At 35.7% G+C, this 19120-nt stretch overlaps 1 long non-coding RNA gene and 1 pseudogene across 2 annotated transcripts; one reads left to right on the forward strand and one right to left on the reverse strand.

The window, feature by feature from the left end:
* Nucleotides 1-9603: 9603 nt before the first annotated feature.
* LOC148680659 (uncharacterized) lies at nucleotides 9604-18196 on the reverse strand (annotated as a pseudogene). The gene is made up of 2 exons (XR_015942609.1): nucleotides 17652-18196; nucleotides 9604-11480 (listed from the first exon to the last, which is right to left on the reverse strand). The product of XR_015942609.1 is annotated as an uncharacterized LOC148680659 (transcript).
* Nucleotides 11688-13125, forward strand: LOC148680660 (uncharacterized). Its single transcript, XR_015943022.1, has 2 exons — nucleotides 11688-12028; nucleotides 12073-13125. It is a non-coding gene; the product is annotated as an uncharacterized LOC148680660 (long non-coding RNA).
* Nucleotides 18197-19120: the final 924 nt, after the last annotated feature.

Genomic DNA, 19120 nt, shown 5'->3' on the forward strand with positions numbered 1-19120 from the left:
GGCACTCCATTATCCAAGCTGGAAATATGATCTTTTAAAGTAACCAGTCTGACGCGACGAACTCATCCAAGTCGTTATATTCTTTTCTTGTGTTTATTTGTTCTTCAAAGCAGGAACAATCCTTTTCTTTATATAACGATACAATATGGAACGACGGTCAAAAACTGTATCACTCCGTCTCTTCCTCTCTTTACAACAAGGATATGACGTGATCAGTCATCAATAAGCAAAGGCATAATTAAAGCATGCAGTAATAATTTAAACATTATTTTGATTGTAGACAATATAAATGCAATAAACAAATAACAATAACTATACATAATATTTTACAACTTGCATAATAGATATGGCTCTAACATTCCGGCCCCAAATTGTATAGGAGCGAGACTATATCAATTACCACTTATTCTTTACAGAGCCATAAGTACTGAGTTCCCTCTTTTTTTTTTTTTTGTCCTTTGCTTGTGGTTGCATTTATCAACTCAAATAGTCTCTTCTAACAGACAAAGCTTAGTAATAGGTCTTTCTAATGTATTGGTTCTTGTTTGCACCACAACACGTCTGACTATCCCCTTTGAGTCTGGCTTAGTCTTTATGATCCTGCCCATCAACCATGAGTTTCTTGGTGCAGAGTGATCCACTATCAGGACCACATCTCCTATTTGCAAGTTCCTGTGGGCCTTAGACCATTTTTGACATTCTTGCAATTGAGGCAAATATTCGGCAGTCCATCTGGTCCAAAACAGATCTGAGAGATACTGCACTTGCTTCCAGCGCCTGCGTGCATAAAGATCCTCTTTTCTGAATATGCCTGGTGGCAGCATCGCTTGCGTTTTTAACAACAATAAGTGGTTTGGTGTCAGCGCATCCAGATCATTTGGATCATCTGATGACTTTGTGATCGGTCTGTCATTTACAATGGCCTCCACTTCGCATAAGACTGTTTGAAGACCTTCATCGTCTAAGTTTTGCTGCTTTAACACAGAGTTAAGCACTTTCCGTACTGTACGAATTTGCCTTTCCCACACACCTCCGTGGTGGGATGCTGCAGGTGGGTTAAAGATCCAGTCAATGCCCTTTTTGCTCATTGCATCTTGTATTTTGTTCTGATTTAGAGCTGCCATTGCTTCTCGCAGTTCTTTATCTGCACTTATAAAGTTAGTTCCCTGATCTGAACGTATAACAGCAACCTGTCCTCTCCGACAGATAAAACGACGTAAGGCATTTATGCAAGAATCTGTGTCTAAAGAATGAGCTACTTCTATATGAATTGCTCGGACTGCAAGACATGTAAAAATAACGCCATATCTCTTAACCAGACTGCGGCCTCTTCTGATTTCCAAGGGTCCAAAAAAATCAATACCGACGTTGGTGAAGGGAGGCTTGTCCCCTACAACTCGATCCTCAGGCAAATCTGCCATCTTTTGTATTAGAGGCTTAGCATGCATCCGTCTGCATTTCGAGCATTGTGCTATGACTTTTCTAATTGCAGAATTTGATTTTGGAATCCAGTACTTTTGTCTCAATTTTGCCAACATATGGTTCCTACCACTATGTCCAAGCTCTTGATGTATGTGTTGAAGAATCAGAGTAGCAATGCGTAAGTCTTTAGACAAAATAACTGGATGCTTATTCTCTTCTGGCATTGCAGATTTATTTAATCTGCCTCCCACTCTCAAAACTCCATCCTGAAGCACTGGATCCAGCTTGTAAATAGGACTGTTCCTTTTAACTGGATGTTTATTTCTTAGCAAAGTTGTAATCTCCTCTGCAAACTTCTCTCTTTGAGCGAAACAAATTAATTCAGTCTCTGCTCTTTCTAACTCGTCCACAGTAAGAGCATCGCTCCACCAGTTTTCTTTGTAGTTTTGCATTTTTTGGATAAGCAAGATGTTGCGTTTACCCGGATTACTTTCCTTCTGATGAATTACATCTTTCAATTCCTTTCTTTTCTTTTGCTTGCACAGCAACACCTTTTTCAACCGCATAAACCAGGCTACTGCTCTTTTTAATTGATGCCACTTAGAGTAGTAGTCGATGAGTTGGTTAACAGCGTCCTTGCTCGTTTTCACGACTGCAGCATTGACATAAGCACATTTTTTAACTTCAGTATCATCTTTATTGATTTTACCAATGTCAATTGGTCTTTCGGGCCATTCCTTTTCGTCTTTTAACAAGTAACTTGGTCCTTGTATCCAATTTTTACATCTGATGAATGCTTCTGCTTTCATGCCTCTGGAAGCATTGTCTGCAGGATTCAACTTTGAGTTTACGTACTTCCACTGATCTGCTGTTGTGCATTCTTGAATGACTGCTAAACGGTTAGCAACAAAAGTCTTAAATCGGGTGTTCTGATTCTCAATGTATTTCAACACAGTCATGCTATCTGTCCAAAACACAGATTTTTCCAAATTCAAGCACAGTTCTTGCTGCATCATTTTGTCAATTTTGACTGCCACAACCGCAGCCGTCAATTCCATTCTTGGAATTGTAATCTGTTTTAAAGGTGCCACCCTTGATTTAGCCATTAGAAAGGAACAGTGTCTTTCACCATTTTCATTCTTTATCATGATGTAAGTCACAGTACCATAACCTGCTTCACTCGCATCAGCAAAGTGATGCAGTTGAGCCATTTTTGTAGATCCAAAATTTACTGGTTTGATACATCTGGGCACTGCAAACTCAGAAAGCTGCTGTAAGTCCATAAGCCAATTGCTCCATTTTTGATTTTGATCATCATCTATTTCTTCATCCCAGCCTTTTTTATCTTTACATAGGTTCCTCAGTAGTTGTTTAGCTGGCAAGACGACAGGCGCTAAAAATCCAAGAGGGTCGTATATTGAGCTAACTACTGAGAGTATTCCTCGTCTAGTCGGTTGTTTTGATTGTATCTGTACTTTGAATGTGAACATGTCAGTTTCCGTGGACCACTGAACCCCTAGAGCTCTTTCCATTGGCAATATATTGTGATCCAAATCCAGGTCTTTGACTGCTTTAGCTCTGTCTTCAATGGGAATGCAAGACAAGACTGCTCTGCTGTTACTAATCCACTTTGTTAAGCGGAATCCACCACTAGAGCACAAGTTCCTGAGCTGCTCTGTTAAGACAATAGCATGATCCTCGGTAGGCACAGAGTTTAAGTAATCATCAACATAAAAGTTGTGCAATACTGTGTCTACTAGTTCTTGGGGAACGTTATGTCTGGCATCTTCCGCTGTTCTCTTGAGTGCATAGGATGCACAGCTCGGTGAAGACGTAGCTCCAAACAAATGTACAACCATCCTATACTCTACGAGGGGTTGTTCCAAATCACCCTCTGGCCACCATAAGAAGCGTAGAAGATCAGCATCCTTATCTGGAACTTTTACTCTGTAAAACATAGACTCTATGTCTGCCATAAGAGCCACTGGTTCTTGTCTGAACCTAATCAAAACTCCTAGCAGAGAGTTAGTAAGATCAGGTCCCTGTAGCAGTTGCTTGTTTAAGGAGGTTCCCTTATAAGCTGCATTGCAATCAAAGACTACACGAAACTTGTGTTTTTTAGGATGGTATATCCCATGATAGGGAATATACCATACTCTGCCATCATTTCGGTTCAGTTGCTCCTTTGGAACTTGGACTGCATAACCTCTTGTTATGATATCCTTCATGAACCCTTTATAATCCTCATGCAATTCTGGGTTCAAACTCAGCTTTCTTTTCAAACTACTAGCACGCTGCTCTGCAACACTGTGGTTGTTTGACATTTTTACTTGTTCATCTTTCAATGGCAATCCAATGCAGTAGCATCCATCCACTAATTGTGTTGACTTTTCAACAAGCTTCATAAACTGCTTGTCTTCCTTTGACATCTCCGGTTTGTCTTCACTGCAGCGTTCAGAAAATTCTGTATTATACTGTTGCACCAACAGTTGCTCGATACTCTCAACTGAAATTCGATTGACCGCCATGGCCGATGTTCCTTCCTTACAACTACAACAGTGATCTGTTTCTTGGCTGAGTCCATTTACTATCCAACCCACTGCTGTTTTTAATGCATATGGACCATTTCCTTTACTATTAATGACTTCCCAAGGTTCCAGTGCCTTAGGAATGTTGGTTCCTATCAACAAACCAATGTCTGCATTAATAGTAGGAAGGCTCACTTTACTCAGATAAGGCCATTTCTCTATGAGCTCTTGCGATGGAATGTTTTCTTTCTTCACTGGAATACTTTTCTGTGTATAAACTCTAGGAAGATCTATAAACTTCTTTTCTTCTAATCCACAGACTTCCAAATCAGAAACAATGTAGCTATCAACAAGCTTCTCTTGTCCCATCGTTCGGAGCAGTATTTTTGTTTTTCTTCCTCTAACATTTAACTGCTTCATCAACGTGTCAGTGCAAAATGTAGCTGAGCTACCTGGATCCATAAAAGCATAAGTTTCTAGAATTTTCTCACTTTTTTTGGATTTGACTTTTACTGCTACGATTGCAAGAATAGACTCACCCTCTCCGGCCCCAGTACAACCACATGATTCCTTTTCGAGTGAGAACAGAGGAGCGGAAATGCACTTTTCCTCCGTGCTACCTTCTTTTCTTTGCTTGTGTACTTCGTCATTCTTTTTATCAATGTGGAGTATACTTGGGTGTCTCTGTGAACATTGTTGGCATATCATCCTTTTTCTACAGTCTTTGCTAAGATGACCCAAAGTCAGACAGCCAAAGCATAAGCCTTTTGCCTTTAAAAAGTCAATTCTTTCTTTGGAAGAGCATTCTACAAACTTCGCACAGGATTCAAGTGGGTGGTTCTTCTGACAAAACAAACATGGTTTCTCAAATGCACTGGCAGTTGCAACTGGGGTTCTTTTTACAGGAGAGTTGGTTGTTTCCTTTCCAAGAGGATTAATGGCTGTTGCAAAGCTGCTACCCTTTGGTGGAATTCTATTCTTAATTTTGATATCGAAAGATGTGCTCTTTCCCTTTCCTTCAACAGATGAGCTTTGAATTTCTCCATACAATGGGTCCGTAACTACCTTAGCTTCTCTGTCTATAAAGTCCACAAGGTCTGCAAATCTTGCTCTCCTTCCACGTATTTCTTGAATTTCAAAAGCTTTACCTCTCCATTTCTCTTTCATTTTGAAGGGAAGCTTTGAAATAATAACCCTGATATTTGTGGGATTATCCATTTCGTCCATGTATTCAAGATCTTCCATGACATTTCGACATCCAATAAGAAAAAGTGCAAATGTTTTCAGTGCCTTTCCATCCTCTGTTTTTATCTGAGACCAATTCAGCACCTTATCTATATAGGCACTAGCTATTTTCAGCTCGTCACCAAACTCCTTGTGCAACAGATCCCATGCCTTCTTGTAGCCTTTATTAGGCTCCATATGTACACAGCTACGTACAAGATCTTTGGCCTCTCCACCAGTGTACTGCTCCAAATAATACAATTTGTCTCTGGCATTCTCTGTTTTGACATCAATAGCATGTTCAAATGCCCTGACAAAAGTTCTGTATTCCATCAAGTTTCCTGTGAATATTGGAATGTCTCTTTGGGGCAGATGTGACAAATTTTGCTGTTTAACAAACATTTCTGTAATGTCATTCTGTCGTTGCATCACTCTGTATAAATTACCTTCCAATTCCCCAGAACTTCTGTCTTTGTCAGGTTCTTTTTTGTTTTTAGTACTGTGGGTTCGCTGAGAAGGCTGTGATGTAATGTCTCTCTTACTCTGGCGTTCCTCCACAAGGGAAGAATCTTTTTGTTCATTTTTATGATGAATCTCTGTACTTTTCGATTGACATTCACTTTTATTTTCAATATCAAAGTCTTGTAATACTTTGAGCTTAGCAAAAGAAGCAGCGATTTCAGTATCCATCTCCAGCTGCTCTTGTTCTGCTTTCAATTTTGCCACTTCTTGTTCAATGAATTGTTTCTTTTTTAAAGCTGCAGCACGTGCTAATAATGCTGCATGTTCAGCTTCCTGTTTAAGGTGAGCGACAGAACTTGAACTGTGGCTGGATGCATTTGACTTTCGTCCAACAAGGGATCCATAATTCTTCTTGTGTCTTTTTGATGAAACAATTGAAACGCTGTCTTCAGGTCCAATGTTAAAAGCTTCTATCCCATCTTTGGTTGAAAGGATCCATTTTTGTGTCTGTTGCACAAACTCTTTAATGTATTCAGATTTCTGACAAAACCAATTATCATGATCAATTTTCCTTTCCTCCTCAGACAGGAGCTCTCCCAATTCTGTATTGAGGCAATTAAATTCTTTATTTAACTCTGAAAAGTTTTTCTGAAGTTTTTCCTCAACCTCATTCAAATTCTTGTCATCATCTTTCAAACTGTCTATTTCATTCATTAACTTGGTAATTTGGCCAAGTTTGGATCTTCTTTCCTTTATGAGATTTTGCAGCTTCAGATCAACCGCCTTCTGTGTTAGCTGAATTATTCTTTTTGGCCTGGCATCAGGGTTTTCCTCCGATTGTAAAGCGGTTGGCGCCACCCTGTGGCGAGAATCGGCACTGCAATGTGACGCATCATCATCTTCCATTTCGCTGATTCATCGAGCATTAACTTAAGCCCATAACAATAGAAAACAGAAATAAAGTCTTTCCTACGACATGTAACATGTATCCAGAGAATTTTCCATCAGTAGGCCTACCTGGATAATATGTTCCAACTGACAGAATCACATGCCAGAACTTTTCAATGTCTCATATGCTCCGTGTGCGTCGTGCAATAATTAACGTGCATCCATGCGATCATTTGATCCTTTGAAGTTCACGATCCTCAATCAGACATCGTTAGCAAAAAAATAATACTTTCCGTAAGATCTTTTAAGCATTCGTTTCTTAGGAGCAAAGTTTTTGACTAGATATAATGGCACTCCATTATCCAAGCTGGAAATATGATCTTTTAAAGTAACCAGTCTGACGCGACGAACTCATCCAAGTCGTTATATTCTTTTCTTGTGTTTATTTGTTCTTCAAAGCAGGAACAATCCTTTTCTTTATATAACGATACAATATGGAACGACGGTCAAAAACTGTATCACTCCGTCTCTTCCTCTCTTTACAACAAGGATATGACGTGATCAGTCATCAATAAGCAAAGGCATAATTAAAGCATGCAGTAATAATTTAAACATTATTTTGATTGTAGACAATATAAATGCAATAAACAAATAACAATAACTATACATAATATTTTACAACTTGCATAATAGATATGGCTCTAACAGGGGTGTTCTGATTGGTCTTAAAGCATCACTAAATTGTGCAGGCATTACAGGTCAAACAATTTGTTACATTTATCAAAATAAACAATAAGGCTCTTAAAGCACTGCTTTGAGAAATGTAGAGTCGTCATATTTCAAATACCTCAAGTGAAACGAAGTCATTTGTTTTATTATTTTATCACTGACAGTGTCCTTGTCCTTGTGTAAAATTATTTCAGTTTAAGATCAAGTGTAAAATAAAATGTTGTATAGACAACAATGAGCAAATAGGACAATCGTGTACAATATGTAAATAAAACTCCAAATTTAAATATTTTCATCATATACTTTAATTAAACATTTCAAAGCTTGGAAGTATTGTTTACAAATGGACAAAAAGTGTCTCTATGGCCTTTAAAGTATGTGGTAGTTGTGCCAGTACTATTGAAATTGAGTCAATGTCATGAAAGGAAAAATCGACCATACATTGTTAATGCAAATTCCTATATGTAGCCTTGTGATGTAAGCAGTTAAACCATTTAAATAGTTTTATTCTTAAAAAGGGCCATAATGAAAATCTGAGTTTTTCTCAAAAGTAATTAACTAGTACTCAGTGTAGTTTTTTAAAAGAGTAATTTGTAATATATTAGTATTATTTACTAAAACTTGTCATCTGTGAGAGAACATCAACAAATAAAATAAAAAAATCACAGGCACATTTAGTGCAGGCTTATTATATTATTAATATATGATCAATTATTATTGTTGTTAATAAATGTTTTTTTTTTAATTGTATAAATCGATAGATAGTTCCAATGCAGTATTTTTATTAATTGCTGAGAAGACATTGCAGGTGTTTAATACATTGCGTGTCAATTTTGGTTTATTATATTCTTAATTATAAATATATTATTAACTAATTATTATATCTTATTAATGTTTTCTTTAATAAATCAATAGATGGTTCCTATGCAATGCTTTAATGGGTTGCTGAGAATACATTTCAGGTGTTCAATATGTTGCGTGTCAGTTTTGAAAATAAAAATAGGTGCTGGAAAAAGTGCTTAAAAAACCTTGGTTTTCATTAGGCTGTGTCTGTATGAACTCTGTATGAAATCAGTGCCACATATTTAATCGTTTGGTGATGGTAAATTAAGATCTCTTGGTCGTCAGGTCGTGTGATGTATTTTGCTGAACTGTGCTCAAATGTTATAAATGTAAAAACACCACATTTTGAAGTGTGACTGCAGTATGTCAATTTAGTTTGTTTGTGCTGCGGTCATAGACTTTAGAAAACGGCGGAAAGTCAAATCATCCAAATAAATTTTTATGATGGACAGAAGTTGCAGAGGCTGCAAACGTATAAAACATGAGGCCGTATTTAGTTTATATACACTATATACAACTGCAATGAACCAGCTTTTGGGGGTGGGGGCAGCTTGTGAAAGGTTGAGAACCCCTGGTCTATTAGGCTAGTTTAAATACTATTTTAAGATGTCACTATGCAGAGTGAGTGCATTTTCCCTCCTTCTCCTGGTTAAAAGATAAAGCTCTGGAAGTTGACAAAATCAAATAAACCCAACCTGGTTACGGCGATGTTAAATGATTTGACAAGGCTTGATATAAACCGTAAAGTTTACTTTAGTTTGTGATCAACTCTGGAGCAAATGCAGCTTAAAGTGTGACGTGCAGCAAACAGCCAATCACAATACACACAAGTGCAGCAAACAGCCAATCACAAGACACATGAGAGAGTCAGTTTGACTAATTTCTCCAGAATCAGTGCAATTCACTTCTTTGTTCCAGATTATAGATATATCATAATATAAATAATAATAATAATAATGAATCTAAATACATTTATGAATCTAATAATAATAATGAATCTAAATACATTTATTTGTAGTAATATGGGAGTTTTCACATTGCATCTTTAAAGACAACAAGTTGTGTACAGAGAGTGTAATTGTCTTCAGAAAGAAAACTTGTTTCTTTTCTCAAATTAGTCCATCAAAATAAATGTGTAGTGTTTTGAAATCAAAGTCTTCATTTGTTACCCACAACACATCAAGAGTTGATCAAGTTAAAATCTCATAATCTGACACAAATCTGATCTGTCGTAACTGGCAAATGGCATTGTCTGAACAGGGCTTCAGGGAGTCTGTATCGGTCGCTCACTGTCATTGCCTTACAGCGAGTTCACACCACAGGAGTTTATCCACTAACAAGTTTTGTGGAATTGCAGACAAAAGCACAAAATTGGATGTAAATCTTTGTTTGTTCAGGCGAGTGACAATCAAACAATGTGAGTTATCAAAAACACAATCTGAGGGTGTAGGACAGTGTTCCCTGCATCTCCTCAAATATTTTCCCCTCCCTAATCTTTCTAATTCTCTTTTCAGAGCCGATCATTTGTTTGGTAAATTAATAAACTGTTTGCAAATGTGCACTGTGCACAAATATGGTTATTGGTTCATAATAAGTTGAAGCACATTGTTATATTTTGCTGTAATTGGCTTAACCGTTCTTGTGTGGCTTGCCAATGTATAGATGACTCTAACAGATGAAATAAGTAAGCTGACCAAAGTTCTTACAGGGAGAAAACTTTATTGAAGACATCTAATAGTGTAGGTCCTCATCAGTGATGTTAACTCATCCGTCTTCAAGTACCCTTAACCAAAGTACAGTCTGTGAGACACTACTTTATAACAAACGACGTAACTGCGTAACCAGGGCCAGCGCGGAGAGAGAGGGCAGCGTCCGCGACACCTCCCTTACCACCCCCGTCCTCAGTTATGTCCGCAACACCTCCCTCACCACCCGCGTCCTCAGTTATATTCGCACATAGGCGACAGAATAGAGAGGGCGGTGTCCGTGACACATCCCTCAGCACTCGCGCGTCCTCAGTTATAGTTGCGCATAGGGCGGCAGAAAAGAGGTCCACGATACCTCGCTTCATTTTCATAACCGGTCACTTTCGTTTTCACATTGGGGTTTAGGGCGGCGTGACTGTCTTCTGACTAGAGCGGCAGTTCAGCTTGATCCGGCCCTGCATGTAAGCAATAACTGAGGTAAAAAAACTCTGGTTATTTATAGTGAGTTTGGAATCATCTGATTGGTGAATCATGTTTTAGCTAATGCTGGACCAGCTGTGGACAATCATAAGCATGTGATCCTCTCAAAAGTAGTTTATAAATAAACTTCACTTGAATGAACAGCCAAACTACATGAAAAAGCTGCCGTTTTGAATATACCCGTGTTTGTGTGGACAAGGCCTCATTTTTCAGGACTCTGCTCTGCATTGTGAAGCTTCATGTGAGCGCTGAGGCTTCTTTTATGGGTAAAGCCCTTTCCACACTCACTGCATCTAAAATGATCCTCTCTTGAGTGAGTCTTCATGTGTCGCCTAATGTAGTCTTTGCGTTTGAGTTTAATTCCACATTGATCACATGTGAACACTATGGTTCCAGTGTGACCATTCATGTGGTTCATGAGGCTAGATTTGGTTGAGAAGCTCTTTCCACACTGAGCACATGCAAACGGGTTCTCTCCGGTGTGAGTTCTCATGTGGTTATTGAGTGAGCTTTTATATGTGAAACTTTTACCACACTCTGTGCATGTGTAAGGTTTCTCTCCGGTGTGAATCCTCATGTGGATGTCAAGGTTTTGTTTTTTAACAAAACTTTTCCCACACTGTGTGCAAGTAAATCCTTTCTCTCCAGTGTGAGTTCTCATGTGGACTTCAAGATTGCCATTTTGTTTAAAACTCTTTTCACACTGAGGGCAAGAGTAAGGCCTCTCCTCAGTGTGAATTCTCATGTGCATTATCAAGTTTCCTGCATGATAGAAGCTTTTTCCACACTGTTGGCATGTGTATGGCCTCTCTCCAGTGTGAATTCTCATGTGGGTTTTAAAGTTTTCTTTTTGACAAAAACTCTTTCCACACTGTTCACAGGTGTAAGGCTTCTCCCCAGTATGAATTCTCATGTGCACTGTTAAGTTTCCTATAGTATAGAAGCTTTTTCCACACTGTTTGCAGGTGCACGTTTTCTCCTCTTTGTGAACTCTCATGTGAACATCAAGCTTTGGCTTTTGACTAAAAGTCTTTCTACTCTGTTTACTGCTAAAATTACACTTAGATTTGGATTTCCGAGGTCTTCCACGTGATGAAGTTTTTTTTAGTAATTGTGGGTTTTTCATCAGTCGGTATGTCTTGGTGTTGCTCTTCCATTTCATTCCATTGATGAGTCTCTTCTTTCAGCACCATCAGGTCTTAAAAAACAACAAAAAAGTTAACTTTAGTATGAAGCCACAAAGCGATAAGCATGAAATGGATGTTTCACCCACAAATAAAAATAACCAATTAACATTTACTTACTTTAACATTTCCTTTCTTTTGAAACACAAAGGAAGCTTGCATTTTATTTTTATTACAATATATTGTGCTCAAAAGAACCAAGGGATAACTCATTAAGAGAGAGTAAATGGTGAGGCTAATTTTAAATTATTTTTTTTAAAAATTTTTTTACATGATGTAAAATAAGTCTTTGGTGTTCCCAGAATGTGTCTGAGGTTTCGGCTCAAAATCAGATCATACACCTTGCAGAATATTTATTTTTGGGGGTCAGAGAAAAACCAAGCTGTTTTTGCGCCTGTGGCTTTAAATGCAAATGATCAAATGCACTCGCTCTAGATTACTCCTGTTGTGTTCCCTTATGTGTATCTTCCACTGGATTTAAACATTTGTAACTTGCTTAGAAGACCCGATTGAGACAAATCCTGCATGTTCATAGCAAATGTGCATAATTCAGCTTATATTAGTGAGTTTGCATTATTGTAAATAACTTATGCAAATTTTTCTCAGTACTGGTTTGCAGCTGGACGGTATCCGCTGTTGAAAACATATGCTCGATAAGTTGGTGGTTCATTCCACTGTGGCGACCCCTGATAAATAAAGGGACTAAGCCGAAGGAAAATGAATGAATGAACTTTTGCAAAAGCTTAATGCCACGTTTTCTGTAAACTGTGATGAGGAGATGGCGAGATGACATCCCAGGTGAAAAAAATATATAGTTAAATGCAATTAAAATACACTTAAATACCCGCAAATACATTTTTAGTACATTGTTGTTTTTTTTGTGTTAAATAAAAGTTTGATGGTTTTACACTATAAGTATACTAAATAAGTATGTTTATACTTCAGTAGGACTTTAGTACACTTGACAAAAGTATACCAAATACCAGTAATACTTAAATACATTTTTAGTGTACTACAATAAAGTACACTACAGAAAAAAACACCCAAAAAAGTTTTATTAGTGTGTTTTTCAAAAGTGTGCTTTAAATGCTTTAAACATTAGTTGATTTTTAGTACACTGTTTAAGTTTAAAATAAGTTAATATATAAAAAATCTATTAGTAATGTATTATAGTAGAAGTACATTTTCCCAAAAGTTGTACTTAAGAACACTTAATGTGAATGCAATTATCACTAACACTTAAATAGATTTTGAGTGTGGTAATCTTACCAAAACATTATTGTCTTGAAGTATGTGTGTGTTGTGGGTCAAGGAATGATCAGGAAAGGCAAGAATGGGCATGCAGAAGGGATGATATGTTTGTGTATATCCAGTGTAGTCAATAATATGATAATCTAAGGAAACATATGTTTTACATTGCATATTCTAAAATTGTTCTGGACTGTTTATCCTTCTACTTAATTATCTTTTGTCTAACCAATTACGTGAGGATGTCTAAACAATCTAATGACATAGGTTTGTTGACTCTGTTAGCATAAATATCACTGTATCCTAAATGTAAGGAAGGTCGACCTGTGGAGCTCATGGAGAGTGCTGAAGCTGATTTCTTCCTGTCAAAACTACAAAAAAAGTAATTAAATTTCCTTCTATTTTATTTAATTCCTGACTCTTTGTTTTTATTCATCGCAACTGGTCTTTCACTGTTCTTAAAATGTACTTAATACTAATTTTTAGTACATTAAATACAAAATTAGTTTGGGAAAATCGAGCACTTTTAATACAGTATTTAGCACATTTTTTTTACAATTTGTATATTCTTTTAATATATTACTATTATACTTTAAATTAGTCATAAATATATTTAAATGTTTAAAAGTAGGGTTCCAGTGTTTTTCTAGCTGTAACTAAATATATATTTTTAAAAATACAGATATAGTATGTTAAAAGCACATTTTAGTTCAATTTCCAGGTGTCTCAATAGCACAGTTGAGTGCACTTAGATGGTATTAAGTTTATCTTAACATATACTTAATACTATCTTTTAGTACATTAAGTACAAAATTAGTGTGCGAAAATAGAGCACTTTTAGTACATTACTGAAAAAAGTGTACTAAGTATACTTAAAGTGCATTTTAGTGCACTTTTTTCTTTTTTTTTTCACCTGGGCAAGCAAAGAGATCCGCATGCTGTAGGCTATTACATAAATGCGAACTCAACTTTTAATACTGCAGTCACAACATTTGTCATTGAAATAACGCCACAGGTAGTTGGTAGATTTGTGTAAAAAAGGCCTGCCGCTACAGCTGGAAAAAATCCTAAAGGAAACACTGATATAACTTATGCAAATGCTTCCCAGTACTGGGTTGTAGCTGGAAGGACATCCGCTGTTTAAAACATATGCTAAAAAAGATAGTGGTTCATTCCACTGTGGTAACCCTTGATGAATAAAGGGACTAATGCTGAGATCAGACAGCATGATTTTCAAAATATTCGTGTTACAGATGTTTTTCTCACTGCATGACTATCTGGTCTAGCGTTTTGTCACTGGTTTGTCTACACTGCAAGATGGATCGGCGACAGGGAGTTTCACACTGCATGACTATACAAAAGGACAATCACAGACAACTTTGTCCAAACTATGTCTCACAGCCAAAAATACATATAGCTTTTGTTATTAACTACATAATGAGAAAGAAGCCTTTAATGGGGTAGAAAATGTATATATTTGCTCCCCTGGCATGGTTTCCGCTACATTCATTCTTCCATGGCAGGGCACCACGACAAAATTCATCCCGCCACGGCTACATTACAGCTTCTCATTCAAAACATTTATTTTTTTAATAGCCGGTAATAACGTATTAAACGCCAAAACGTATTAAAAGGTTGAGTGAATTATAACCGAGCAAACTTCTCTGTAATCGTAGTAGTGCTGTGTATTATTTGTTTACCCCGTTAAGAATTAGTGCTGACAGACTGACTGGCTGACTGACAGATGCGTGAGGCCAGCAAACACGATCTATAGCCGTTTCACTTTACTTCAGGACGCATTAATATCGTTCTGTAGGTCTATTAGAGACATTCATAAATGTATAAGCAAAGAGATCTGCATGCTGTAGGCTATTACATAAATGCGATCTCGACTTCTAATACTGGGGTCACGACAATTCTCATTGAAATAACACCACAGGCAGTTGGTAGATCTGTCTAAAAAAGGCCTGCCGCTATAGCTGGGAAAAATCCTAGAGGAAACACTGCCTGGGTTTTGAAGGGAACTAGCAATTACTCTTCAACTTTTTTCCTTTTTTGGCCCAGTTGAGCCAAAGGAAAATGAATGAATGAACTTATGCAAATCCTTAATGCCAGTTTGCTGTAAACTGGAGTAATGAGGAGATAGCAAGATGACATACTTTGCAACTTGTTTTCATTCACTTGTACTTTTGTCTTTGTTTTATTGTCTTTGTGCATGTCCCGAGGATTAGCTGAAGACCTACATGATGACATTTTACATACCTGACAAGATGCAGAAATGCCATTAAAAAAGGTGACCTGCTGTTTTTCTAATCAGGGACAGTGACAACATAAATATACAAATAATAATGTTAACCCGGTGGTTGGGAATGTGTAATGTCTGTTAATGAACATCTAGGATTATTTGTTAGCCCCTGGTATAGCATGAGCAGTGTGGAACGTGCTTACTGATAACCAAGGATTTTGTTATTCAGAGTGGGAATGACCCAGGATTCTCCATTTGAAGTGTGAAAAGCCCTAAGAATACTCAGCATCAGCTCTCAGCATAAACAGAGCACAAAGACAAACAGCGACATACAAAAATTGTCAATCATGTCATAGCAGTTACCTGATCTCATATGCTAATGTTTTAGAACTTCCAATTCAAGTGCCTCTTGGAGAAATGACCAGGAATAATAAATGGCAGAAAATGGTCACACTACTTGCTCTGCAAACAAGTGTGTTCATGATTATATACAAACAAAAATAATAAAAATAGAAATTTTGACTTTGCAACATTAAGCAGCATTAGGCAAGGGCCAGTATGAGATTCTAATTCTAATAACCTTGAATAAAAATATCACAGTTTCATGGTACTGTGATTACTGCTCTAAAATGAAAATTTTTTTTATATGTCTGGGTAAAAAAACAAACACATTTTCCCTTTGAACACAATATATTTTCTTTTGAGAAACTTTGAAAGTATTTTGGAGCAGTAAACATGTCAGGCTGAATAATTCTAATGAATCATTGACTTCTGCTGTCTTCATTAGTTTCAGAAACACAGATTTCTTTATGATTTAAAACGGCATCTTTTGATATCTTTTCTGCTGGAGATACTGTTGTCCTGAAAAACTTAAAACATAAAAACCCTACATATACAGTAGGAATGATATAGCAGAATATTTTAGTCAGCTTTATACCTTGAAAACAGTTATCGTCCCATGCCTTAGCAGCATAACACTGTTTTTAGGATCTAAAAATTAATTCTTTAAATAAAGTCTCAAGCAAAAAGATTTTAATGTCTGCTGGTACACAAAGAATATGGTCAATATTTTGATGAACTTTACACTGAAATGTTTGCATATCATCAGCATGCTGTAATCCATTTCTTAAGAAGCAAAAGTCATTTTTAGACTGGTTTGTTGGCCAGTTGTAGTCAGTGCAATGCTAAACATTATTGTTCTACTATAATTTGTTTATTTTGCCTCATGTTGTCCCACAACATCATCAATATAGTTTAGATTAATGTACAATATTTAATAATAATTAATTACTTTAGTGTCCATTTCATTCAGCATGTTTAAAATTGTGGGCATCCACGTTTTTGACATGCTTTAAACCAGGATTTCTGCAGGTTTCACCAAATAAAATTTAGGACTTTTTAAGACCATTATGAATGAAAATTTATACTCATGAAGGGCTAAAAGCTAAGGAATTTTTCAAATGGCCCAGATGAAAATGGTTTTTATTTGCCCTTAAAAAATATTATGATTTTAATACATTTAATAATACAATAATAAATGAATAATATAAAATTACAATATTTTAGATACTTCTTAGCAAAAGATTTTAAATATTGTGTAAAAACAAGCCTTTACTTGTATTAATACACTTTTTCCAACATAAACTTTTAAAATAATAAAAAATGAACAAATGTTTTAAAAGTTTTAAAAACTATAATAAACTAAATCTATGCACAACAATCTGTCCAGGTCAATGTCCTCAGCAGTAAAGACATGGAGCACATTTAAACAAATTTTATTGTAGGGAAAATAATTAACATATTATGATAATTAGATAAAAAAGACATTTTTTTAAATAAAAAGTTTAAGGTTTTATTGAGATAGATTGTTGGTGATTGTGTGGGTTTTGGCCAGATTAAGTAACAAAACATGAACAAAGGAAAATGAAGACTTGTTTTGAAAAGATTTAAGACCTACAACACATTATTTTAGTAACTTTAAGACTTTTTAAGGCCTAAAATTTAGATTTTGGAATTTAAGACATTTTATGATTCGCGGAAACCCTGTTTAAATACAATTGCCCTGGTAATTAGTTATTATAATAATGTAGTTCTAACTCCGACACTATTAGTAACAACTACTAGAAACAAGTTTAAACCCATGAAGAATTTGGTAAAAAAAAAAAAAGAAAAGAAAAAAAAGAAAGGGAATTTACAATAATACATAAAATAATGACAAAAGACATGAGAACGAGTAACAAGAAAGAAACTCATTCCTGTCTTTCAATAAGTGCTTATGTGCATTTAGGAGACCTAGGCAGCACACTCAATAGAGGTAAAGTTGGTTTTATATTCACACATTCGTTCATTTAGAAGTCTCTATATTATTTACCATGTTACTTTGAATATTTGATTGGAATTAGCATGCAAGTGTGACTTGAAAACAACATTAACACTGTTTATTTGACTGTGAACAATGTTGTACTTTGATAGTCATTTGCTGCTAATATGATTTCACTGTTTAGAGTTTGCAAATAATACTTTTATGAAATTATATTATTAAGGGGAAAGTCTGAATATCTAAATATAAAACCAACTATACTTCTATGTACACTCAGGGCTGCAAGATGGATTTAATTTAGTATTTTTATTATTAAAATATATCTGAATGAGGATCAAATGACTGAGTTGGTGTGTGAGAATAAAAACCAACCTGTTTGTTCCTGCAGATCTTCCTGTTTAACTGTAAATGTTTCTTCAATCTTCACATCTTCACTCTCCTCTTTAATAAACGCCATCTTTATAATAGTGTGGAGATCAGTCGCTTCAGCAGCAGTTTTACTCTGTGTTTGGACACTTTATCCTGTTTAAAATTAACAAAACAATAAAAATGTTCTGTTTAAAATAAATAAAACAATGAACAGAAACAAGATAACTTCTCTTTAAACGTGTCTTCATATGAGTAATCAACAAAAAGAAATCGGGTAAAACGTTTCTTTAAAACACTTATTACACACTTTATTCAAACAATAGCTCTCAGATAATGAAATAGTACTACGTTGTATAAAAAGTTAAAATAATATTTCCAACAGCAGGAACATAATTTAATATCGTATAAAAAACCTAAAACTTCAGAACTTTAACTTTAAATCGGTTTATATCTGTAAACGTTTTAAAACAAACCTTACTGCAGTTGAAACATAGCGCTGATGCGGCGCCAATAGTATAATCCTGCACAACTGGAGTAGCTGCACTCTCAGGACCACATGTTTAGGACCGCATTTTTAGGACCCTAGTTTTTTGCAGAAGCGCCACCTACCGGATTGGATGACAAAGTGAAACTGCATTTTTAGGACCCGTTTTGGAACTGCGCCACCTACCGAATTGGATTATATAGCGGAAACTTTCAGGCACTTTTATTACAGAGGTTAAAGTGTAAAACGCCTGCTTTAAGTAACAATTTTAAAATAAAACAAATGAATTTACACCTAAAATATAAATGAATAAATAGAGTTGAGTGCCTTAAAAGTCTTAAATTCCTTGAAAAATACTGTATATTGATGAACCCCATTACATTAAACAAATTAGCTCAGTATTAAGGAAAATAAATTGAAATCAAATGGGTTCAGCATTTGCAGTTACTAATTTAAAACCAGGTTGTAAAGGTTTTAGAGAGACAAGACGCAAGAATGATTCAAGAATGTACATTTATATAAATATCCACACTTTTTTTTTTTATTAATGCAATTCAACCACAAAATTGACCCCACTGTTTATTCAGTTGCTGCATTCAGACTGGCTGTAGACTTTAGCTTCTGTGAATGAGAGTGAAGAAGAAAGTTCAAGTATATATATATATATATATATATATATATATATATATATATATATATATATATATATATACACACACACACACACACACACACACACATATATATATACATACATATAAATACACACACACATACACACACACACACATACATATACACACTGGGGTAAATAAGTATTCAACAAGTTCCCATTATTCTCAGAAAACATATTTCTAAAGGTGCTATTGACCTGAAAACCAAAGAAAAAAAATATATGAATAGAAAACAAATCTAATTACTTTACAAATTGTTATCAACATCTGGTGAAAATTTCAAGTCAACAGCACCTTTATAAATATGTTTTCTG

Source organism: Danio rerio, chromosome 4, assembly GCF_052040795.2.
Source record: "Danio rerio strain M-AB ecotype USA chromosome 4, GRCz13ab, whole genome shotgun sequence".
Lineage (NCBI taxonomy): Eukaryota > Metazoa > Chordata > Actinopteri > Cypriniformes > Danionidae > Danio > Danio rerio.